This window comes from Nestor notabilis, unplaced genomic scaffold (genome assembly GCF_000696875.1).
Source record: "Nestor notabilis isolate BGI_N333 unplaced genomic scaffold, ASM69687v1 scaffold32800, whole genome shotgun sequence".
Classification (NCBI taxonomy): Eukaryota; Metazoa; Chordata; class Aves; order Psittaciformes; family Psittacidae; genus Nestor; species Nestor notabilis.
In genome coordinates, this window is record NW_009912087.1 from 1 (window position 1) to 10,486 (window position 10,486).

Consider the following 10,486-nt stretch of genomic DNA (forward strand, 5'->3'; position numbering starts at 1 on the left):
TCGGCAAACTTGCTGTGGGTGCACTCAATTCCATAAAATTCCATATTTCTACAATACCTTTCTGTTTCCCTGGTGTCATCTACTTTTTAGACATGTGAAATAGATTCTTACACATTTCACCTGAATTCTCCATCTTCCTGAAATGTGTTATTTTGTCCACTTCTTTTCCATACTTAAAAAAGTTTCAAATCTTGAAGTCTTTTTTTTTACTGAGATTCAAAAGCCGTACTAGAAACTAGGATATAATTACATTGCAAACCGCATGTTTAAGGAAGCACATCTTTGAATAACCTTTCCACTCTGAAATTGTTTTGAGATGTCTCATTGTTGTAATTGCTCCTCATTAGTGCAGGTGCAGAGATCCTTTTTTCTTTAAATACTCATTGTAATTTCGTATAATTTGTGCTCTTAACTTAGGAAGATTTAAAATGAGCATAAAAGAAGGTGTTTAAATGATGAAAACTCCATTAATAAGTGAGCAACATACTTACTTTAGGCATACAAATATAATTTAAAATTTCATGGATTGCACCTCTCAGAAGTTCAAGTATATTTCCACTAAGACACTCACATTTCAGGTACCTGATCTTAAATGGTAAATGAATACCATAAACAAGAAAGGGAAATTGCTTAAGTAGAAATATAAATACTTCAGATAGCAAATGAATCCTGAACTGTTTTTTTCAAAATAGCCTCAGCAGAAACATGATGTTTCTCCTCCAGAATCAACATTTCACTGTACTGTCTAACACTGTCCTCCTTATGAGAAGCTTTTGTTCTCCTAATGGTGATTGATTGGTCAGGCATTATGGGTTTGTTGTTTTTCCTACTGAAGGCCATCAAGAACATGTCCAAATTTCGTGGCTATCACATTAATCAAAGGGAAACAAAATCCAAGGACAAGAAGCTAAACAGATGTTTTAAGAATGTGAGACAGGAGCTGTAAAATACGAAGAAGGAAAAAAAAGCAGTCTGTTTTGATTTGTAAGGTTACTTTGTTCGGTGCACATAAATAGAGTATTCTTGCAGGAAAAAAACTTCTTACCTGTCACCTGGGAGGATGTAACTAGACTATGACAAATTCATATCTCTGCACTGCTTTCTCCTCTATGCATATGATCCTTACTGCAACAGCAGCTACCAAAAGGTTACCAGTGCACGCCTGCTCCTATATTTAAGGAAAGGCCTGTACTTCAAACACACAGAATCACAGAAACAGCTAGGTCGGAAAAGACCTTTAAGATCACCAAGTCCAACCGTTACTCCTGGACATGTTCAGTGTATATTAGAGAATGAGAAAAACAAGTCCTAAAAAGGACCCTTTACGTTTTTATTCCTTCGGAAATGATGCAACCACGAGACCTTCTGTTTGACCATCATGCTTTCATCGTACTATCAAAGACCAAAATTCATTCTGCCAACATGTATAACACAGGAACTAGCAGGCAAGTCCAAAGGGCAACTGACCCAAAATGGAGACTTTGCTCAGGAATTCTTCATACATCTTCCGCTTTCTCAGTGTGCTGCCCTGTTATTAAAGGAGAGAAGAAAAGGAGGTAGAACATTACACAAAGTATTTTTGTGATTTCTTCCTACAGCTGCTCTTTTTTTTCCCTCCCCTTCCAAATCTAAAGCTTAGCCAGTATAAACAGCCTAAGGCAAATGTTTCCCCATAAAATGTCTGGGCAAGTTGAACTGCTGATAAGCAAAGACAGAAGGAATCAAATTCAATCCTGGTGTAATTTCACTGACTTCACTGGTGTTACTGGACACCGTGGATTAATTGTATCCACTATTTACAAGCACTCATTTTAAAGCCAGAGCTTTATCAATTAACTGTTTAGCTAACTAAATATGTATCTTGTTGCCAGTGAGGCCCTGCTAGAAGGGAATTTACAATGACAAAGTAGGATAAAACTTAAAATGTCCCTCTCATGGGTCCCATTCTTTTAGGTTAAAACCTCTTTAATGTTAAGAGCCTTTATCTGTAAACCCGGTTTATATTCTGAATAGCGTTATATGCATTGTAACTGTTAAGCAATCTATTCATAGTATTATTTTAAAAAGATTTAAGCATATTGGAGCAGACAATCCATCACTGTATATGCAGCCACCAGCAGAGTCATTCCCACTCTACTAAGGTTTTATTACTGAGATACCTTCTGCTTACATAGTGTTTGAGCACCATAGACAGAAACCATAAGCAGCCATTCCAGCACGTATTTTTGAAGGCTATTCAGATATGAATAAATACCATGCAGTTTTCCCAACACAAAAATAATTAATTCATCCTTAGCTCCTTCTGCAGTGACACAAATGACTTGAAAACAAAACCTTCCCAGATACCAAAGAGGAACTCCAGAGTTCTTCTTGGTACCATGCAGTTTATTCCACACTGTTACATGACAGCCCACATAGTTTCTGCCTGGGTAGATTCCCTGCGGATGTTGAAGGCTGTCTGGTGCCTGCTAGTCAAATCTACAAGGGAGGAGTACAGCACAAAGATGATACACTCATCTTCTGAAGAAAGGGGAAATAAAAGATTGCATTTGCTCTTAGGCTGGGCAGAGAAGACAATGTTTGCCAGAAGCAAACGTCTGCCATAGAGACACTTCTCTATTCCTCCTCCAAGTGAGCACTGGTGAGTGCTGGAAAGCAGGTGCAGGAAGTGGGGGTAGAGAAATGAAAAGAAGAAACATTCCACCCTCCACTGTGAAAGCATACAGAAATGCTCCAAGTATGAAAATGGGAAAGGCTGGTGTATTCAAGTGAAATGCTATAACTAAGAATTAGACATTATCACTCTTCCTACATGCACTGCGCAGGTGAGGCTTGATCCAACAACCACCAAAGCAATATGAATCCTTCCATCAACATCAACAGGCTTTGGCTCCAGCTTCTGACCACAGCACCAGCAGAAGCTACCGGGTGCTCTCCTCTGGGACAGCTCCCATTTGCATCCCTCTCCTGGGGCCACCCCTGCTCCAAAACAGCCACAGCACCTTCAGGAGCTGCTGCTCTTCCCAAGTATCTCTGGATCAGCACCAGCAGCACCCGCTACCAAGATCTCCCCCTCCGCACCCCATTCATAACTTCCAACTCTGGTGATGACAGTTCTCCCCTCAGCGATAGCATCGGTAACCCTTCTCTGACCTCTCTGTCTGACAAAAACTTGTTCTGAACCTCAGGGGCCGCCAAAAGCATCTGAAGTGCCAGAAAGAAAAAAACACCCAAGAACTTCAAACGGAGGAGGCTGTGCAAACCACACCAGATCCTGACAGCTCGCTGCGAGACAAAGAATGGAAAACCGGACACTGCGCAGTTGTTGCTTTCCTCCCTGCAATCGAGTGGAAACGAGACCAGCAAAATTGACAGCTGTGGAAAACCAGATTGGTGGTTTAGTTTGATGGGCTGGGGCACCCAAGGACAGATGTGGAAAATGCTTTTTAAATGACTTGCGGACACAGATGAATTTTAAGAAGCAGTAATGAGTAGCCATAAGTGACATCTGACCACAACTGTGAGTATTTAGAGATGCAGACAAGACCCAGGAAGGTAGGAATTGCCGGCATCCCGCCTGGCCCAGAGTGCAAGAGCCCATCACTCCTACAGGAAAATGGGTGTGTTACGTCTTCGCTAAACTAAGCCAGGGCAGCAGTACAGAATCCACCGTGAAGACAAGTGCAAAAGCAAAACTGAAGTGGAAAGAATTAATTATATGTGCTGTTATCATTTTTTTTGTACTGTGATAGCAGAACCTCAGCGGGACTCCACTTAATGCCTAGCTACACTGTCTTAAATATCCCATGTCTCAGAACAATACCACAGAGGTAAGGGAAAACAAGAGCCTAGTGGTTGAGGCTTAGGAGCCCTATTTCACAGCACAGTGCTGAAACCCAAGGTGATCCAATGATGGCCCATGACTTAACCTGCAGGATGGCTCCATCCAACTCTCCATCTCTCTTGAAGGAGACAAACAACAGCCTCGAGGGTGGCACGAGCCACCCGACAGCAGAGCGTCACCCAAAGCCAGGTAGAGAAGCTTTCTCTGCATTTTCAGAGTACACAAGGCTGGATCCCAGTAGGCACAACTATATTCCAATTTCTCTTCCAGAAAGAAGCAGCTTGGCTCACCCTCACGCACATTGTTTTCACTTCAGTGCATTTTCCTGCTCGAGCTTTCACAAGCAGTGTGAGAGGAAGAGATTTTGAGAGAACACTAATGTAAGCTAAAAACAACCCAGCAGCAGAACTATAAGCAACCAAAGCATGTGCTTATTTCCTTGGTATTAATCATTTTTTTCTCCCCATGAAACAGAAGGAGAATATGCCTAATTCCCACCTTCCTCAGTCAGCCTAATACTCCCCTTCCCATAGGCATAATGTCACCTCTGACTCCTGATTTCTTTTTTATACTTGTTTTATTTGGTCTAGTCACTTTACCCAACTTGTGAGGCCAGAGGTGGGAAAACCATCATAATCTCTACTCCTACCTTTCAAGTCATTTCTGCAGAACTGTCAACCAACATGTGTCCTGGGACATGTGCTAAGTCTGTTTTCATGCAATATTTTCATGGATCTTCTAGAAGCAACAATAAATCAGACAGTAACAATATCTGCAGAATAGGAGATAATACACATAGGAGATAGAAAGCTTGCCAGAACAGGAAAACAACAAGAAACAATTTGGAGACACTAGAAATGGGAGTAGAAAATAATAAAATGAGCTTCCATTTGGAAAATACAGCTAAGAAATGCAAAGAGAAAAAAAAATCCAAAGCACAGATGTTTGATGAATGGAAGAAGACTGGAAAGTTGTAAAGCTGAAGGAGAGTTAAAGACAGTAGATGAGAGCTGGTTTGCATCATTAGACTGCAACAAGAACACAGCCAAGGCTACTTTGATCTGTATACTCACAGACATCATCTAAGAATGAAGTTTAGAGGCTTCATCTCAATGGCTCAGATGTGATGGTGCCTGACATGCTACACCCTGTCTTGGTAACTCTTCTCCAGAAAAGTGCTCCTAAACCAAACAGAGCCTGAACAAATGCTAAAACACTTGGTGAAGGCTGATAAGGAAGAAGCAAAACAAATTCAGCCTGTAGATGTTAGCTTAACAGGGGGATCATGGGTATGGCATCCTCATAGCTGGCATGTATTGTTGCAAAGGTTTTAAGTAGACAGTGATAATCATCTACAGATAGATGACAGAAGGAGAAGGCAATTTGGTACAGCATAACTTGACATAACTCAAAGTAATAGGAGAAGATTAAGAAAATCTAATTTAAGTTCAATATGAAAAAATTTTCCCTATGTAGGAATTATTCTCTTGCAGAAAAGTTTCCCAAGGGAAGCAGTAGAACTCTTACTGCTTGAGCCAGATAAAAACAATAGTAAATGTACATGAATAATTCTGCACTGGCAGGGTTCTTGATGGCATGTTTTAAGAAGTCTTTATTAATTCTGATTTTTCTAACCTATTAATATCTTATTTCAATAGTCGCTGCTTCTCCCTCTCCCCCCATTCCTTTGTTCACTTTCTCCCTGGTTCTGAGCTGTCATGCACAAGCTCATCTTCTTAAAGACAGTGGTTCCCACTAACTAGGAAGACTTGTTAATATTCTAAGCTGCAGTGCTCCTCCCTGAAGCAGTCCCAAGGAGAAATTACATCACTTGCATTTGCCAAATCTGCCCAGAAAAGAGCTCAAGCACAGTTTTAGGACCACTTAAAAATGTAGCAAGCCTTAGGCTTATCTTAAGCAATACACAGGATAGGAAAAATGAATGCCCCAGAGATTGTAACAGGTCTTGTTGAATAGGACTACTGCATCTCTTTTCCAGCTACCCATTCTTCACACCCCTGATTTCTTCCATTTTTTCTTCCAACTTGCCAGTCTAGTCTCTGTCTTTATTCCCTTCTGATTCCTTCTTTGCTTTGTCCCCCCAGCACTCTTCATGTCTTCTTTCTTGCTTCTTTTTTTCAGGTGGAATTGATCAGGTCCTACCTAGAAACCCCCAGCTTCTCTAAGAAGCCAAACAAATGGCTACCGAAAGGCAAAGCACGGCTTAAGTTTCAAATAAAAAAGTTCTCCTGGCAGGAGGTGCCAGAATGGCCTCCTGGACTGCCCCAGCCCCGTTTAATCCCTGCATAAACCTGATACTGAATGATTCTTTCAGTGTACATTCTTACAGGAGCATGGAAGAGTCACCATGCACACTGACCAGGAAGACAGAAGAGCCCACAAGATCCTGGTGCTGTATCGCACAGATGTTGGATGGATTGCAGGCTTCAGACTGGCTTTATGTTTTGGCCACCATGCAACCTGCGTTTTATGGCAACATGAAGTCCTTCTGACTTGACTTTATTTGAATAGAAAAAGACACTTGTGTCCTGGGTTCAGCTACAGCAGTCATTTTTTCTCCTTCTTAGTAGCTGGTGCAGAGCTGTGTTTTTGACTTTCAGTCTGGGAACAACGCTGATAACACCAATGTTTTTAGTTGTTGCTCAGTAATGTTTGCTCTGACCAAGGACTTTCTCAGTCTCATGCTCTGCCAGGGAGGAGGGAAGGCCGGAAGGAAGCAGAGCCAGGACACCTGACCCAAACTGGCCAACGGGCTATTCCATACCACAGCACGTCAGGACCAGTATAGAAACTGGGGTGAGTCACCCGGAAGGCCCAGATCGCTGCTCAGGTCAGGCTGGGTATCGGTCGGCGGGTGGTGAGCGGTTTGTGTCCTCTCCCCTTGTTATTTCCCTTATCATTATTATCACTGGTGGTAGCAGTAGTGGTTTGTATTATACCTTAGTTACTGGAGTGCTGTTATCTCAACCCGTGGGAGTTACATTCCTCCGATTCTCCTTCCCATCCCTCCAGGAGCAGGGGGGAGGAAGAAAGTGGGGAGTGAGCGAGCAGCAGCGTGATTCTGAGTTACCGGCTGGACTTAAACCACAACAGTTTCTTGAAAGCCTACAGCACCCGGGATTCCCAGGCAGTCTCCCATCCAAGTACTAACTGAGCCCGACCCTGCTTAGTTTCAATTTTAAAAAAATACTGTTCTCAGGTTCAAAGCTGTGAAAAGATGGTAAAACAAAGTCAACAACATAAAGAAAATGAGGCATAACATTAGGAACCAACTAACTTGATTTGTCGTGACTTACATCCCAGTATTACAACTCACTTTCTGCAAAGAAGTTTACCAAATAGGCAAAAAGTACTGTATCCCATGCAACTTTGCTCTCAGAGCCAGGTATCCTCGACCATGGGAACTAGAGGATACTTAAATCATTCTGAATCAAGCCTTCTTAAAGAAGAAATTAAAAGAAATTAATACTTCAAATTTCCTCAGTCTGGGAACTGAATTGTCAGGGGGATCAATCTGATGTTGGGATACAGACATTTACTGCCCTGGTATTTGTGGCATTTGCTATATTTAGAATACAAATATTGTACTACCCTGGGATGTTCCCCATTCCGTGATGCTCTTGAATCCCAACTGCAAAGAAGAGAGCAGCAACATTTCACCAACTAAATTACATGAGAATCCTATGGCAAAAATTCCTTTGCCTCTCTCCCAGAGGAATATAAGTAAATAAATATAGAATATATACATAAGTGTGTGTGTGCACACAGAGAATATACACATACAAAAATCTGCAACAGAGTGAAAAGTATGCAACTCAGCACAGGTAATTGTATGAAATAAATGGAACACACAGATGGACAGATAATTTGTGAGTGTGCTTGGGGAGGGAACATGTTTAAGTGGGTTTTTGTAATCTATCTAGTACAATGAATTTCATGGTATAATAATTTGTCAAGGACTCCAGTGAAAGCCAAGCAATTTCATTGCAAATCCTGACAAAAGAAACTATTCCAACATTTACAATCATCATAGCTGCTAAAAGAAACTTGAATGTGACCTTCAAGCCATCAGGGTTTCTAAGCTGAGACAATGAAATATAAAGAAATATATCTGTTTTAACAAACTTCCTTTGGGACAGACTAAATAATAAATGGATGACAAGTGTAACTAAAAGCCAGCAGGAACTTTTTGCATCAGGCTTTGTCCATCCAAAAAAAGAACCCAAACTCCCAACCTCCCGAGAAGCATTTTATTCATACCATAAACCAGCCAGGATGAGACACATAAGTGGGGAAAATGGCACTAAGCAGAAATGAAAACTAGAAATTACTAAACGCAAAGCAAAGAACCAAAACAGAGCCTTCAAGGAGAAATAAGGTAGAGAGTCAAGTGTCTCATGACAGGATAAAATCTTTCTGGCAAGTGTGGATCTGAAGGCATGATTTGCAAATAAATATTTACAATGTGCATAAAATTTCAACACTAGACTGAGAAAAGCATGGGGCTGGTCATAGCCAGGAAGTTATGCACATGAAAGAAAAAACTACCTTGGGTTGTGGAGGGGCTTTATCTGACTACAGAAAAAACCCCGTATCTTTGGAAGAAAAAGGTCACTGATCCCTTGGACAAAAGTATTTGCAAACAGACAATGAAAAAGAAAACCCCACTCACTCTCAAGTTTTAAAACCATCTTAAATGATATATGCCAAAAGATATCCTAAACACTAATATCTCTTATTCAAAGGCAGAAACCTTTCTACATCCAGAATATCTAGCAACTTCCTAGAAGCACAAGGTTAGCGGCTAAATGTCAGGTAACTATGTTTCGGTGACTTGAAAGGCAGCTACTACATCTTGAAACTGAGTACAGCAAAACTAGCCATGTAATGGTGGAGTTAGCTTCAAGTATGAAATGCAGCCACTGAAACATGATGTAATTAATTCTTAGGCTTGAGGAAATGTGCAGAGAGACACTGTAACCTGCCCTCACACGAATGCACAAAGGCAGGTGTCTCATTTCACCTACAGCAAAGAAATTATCCATGCTGCACCCACAAAAAATGAAAAGATGACAGAATCCATGTAGTCTGGATGGGTAAATTGCATTTACCGTGGACAGCACTTAAAATTAGACGTTTTCTATACCTGAAGCTATTAATTCACTATGCTACCTGAAATATTTCCTATCTAAGTATGAGGAGTGCTACAATTACACTGTCTGGGTAGCTAATGTAATGCACTAGACCACCAATTTTTAATGACCTCAACTGTAAAAAAACACAAGAGGGAGAGAAAACACCTCCATGTTAAAGGTCTCACCAATCGCAGGAACTGAGCTTGCTAGGTAAGATATAGCAGTCACTGGTTCAGGGAATATGCAAATTAACTTGAAAAGCACTTAGCATAACACTAGAATGAAGGAGAAGTATATCCATAATATTCAAGTTGTATGTACAGCTAAAGCTAGCAGTAAAAACACAGTCTTTTCCACTTGGGACTCTAAGCCCTTTCAGTAAAATACTGTGTCTGCATCAAATACTTATCTTCTGAAGGCTGCTACCAGATGGTAATGGACACATGACCAAACCTGAAAGCTCCCAAGGTTGGATGATGTTAGGTGCCACTATTTTCATCAACGCTTAAAACTGAAATTACCTCTAGGCTACAAAGACTGTGAATCTGTCCTTCAATTCTTTAGTTGCAAGGTTACAGGCAGCTGTAAAAAGCTATGCTTAAAAAAACAAGCAGTATGTGGCTTGTCCCAACATTTATTGCTCCTACATTCCTTCTCTTTTATACCTTGGTTTCTTCCTTGCAGCATGCAGGTTCATTCATCACACTAGTTATTCCAGACACCCCTCCACTGCATCTGTGCAGGACATGGGATGAATAAGCTGAGCATGTCTCTTAAGTCTGTTAGGAAATTCTCATACCCTCTGTTTTAGAAATACCTTGCAGAAAGGTCTCAGTTACTACTGCCTGCTTCCCCGCACTGGGAAATATTCAAAACTATTCATCCTGCTTATCCACAAGAGAGAAGACAGTACACTTCTCATCGTTATTCCTCTATTTTGCCTTGGAGTGATCACCCTGAATATTTCAGGATGGAGTAAAATCCATCAGACATACTCTCCTACATGCCAGTGTGGTGTTCATTTATGTGATACAGAATTCAACCTATGAAATATAGAGTGAAAACTAGCAATGCTTCATACAGACATCCAACAGTCATCACACAGCATAAATAAAGATCACTCTTACACTCTATTGCTTAAGAACTAATCATTGAAGAGTAAAATCTACTCAATTATTTTGCTATTTTTTCTGTTATCCATGATATCCACTAGAAATATATATGCTTTCAAAACGCACACTTCTTTATTTTTCTCAGAGCAGTGTAATTTCCTTCATATCAGAATGAATCAATGCAGCTTTTGGAGACAAGTCCTATTGAGAAAGAAGCTTCACATAGAGTTATGTCTGTTAATTATCAAAAAGAAAGGAATATTTTATGGAGAAGGAAGATATGCACATGGACACTGGAAACAAACTAATTTAAAAAGTTATGTCATTTCTAAAGTTAATTATCTGACAAAGTTTCCATTATAAACTCACGACTC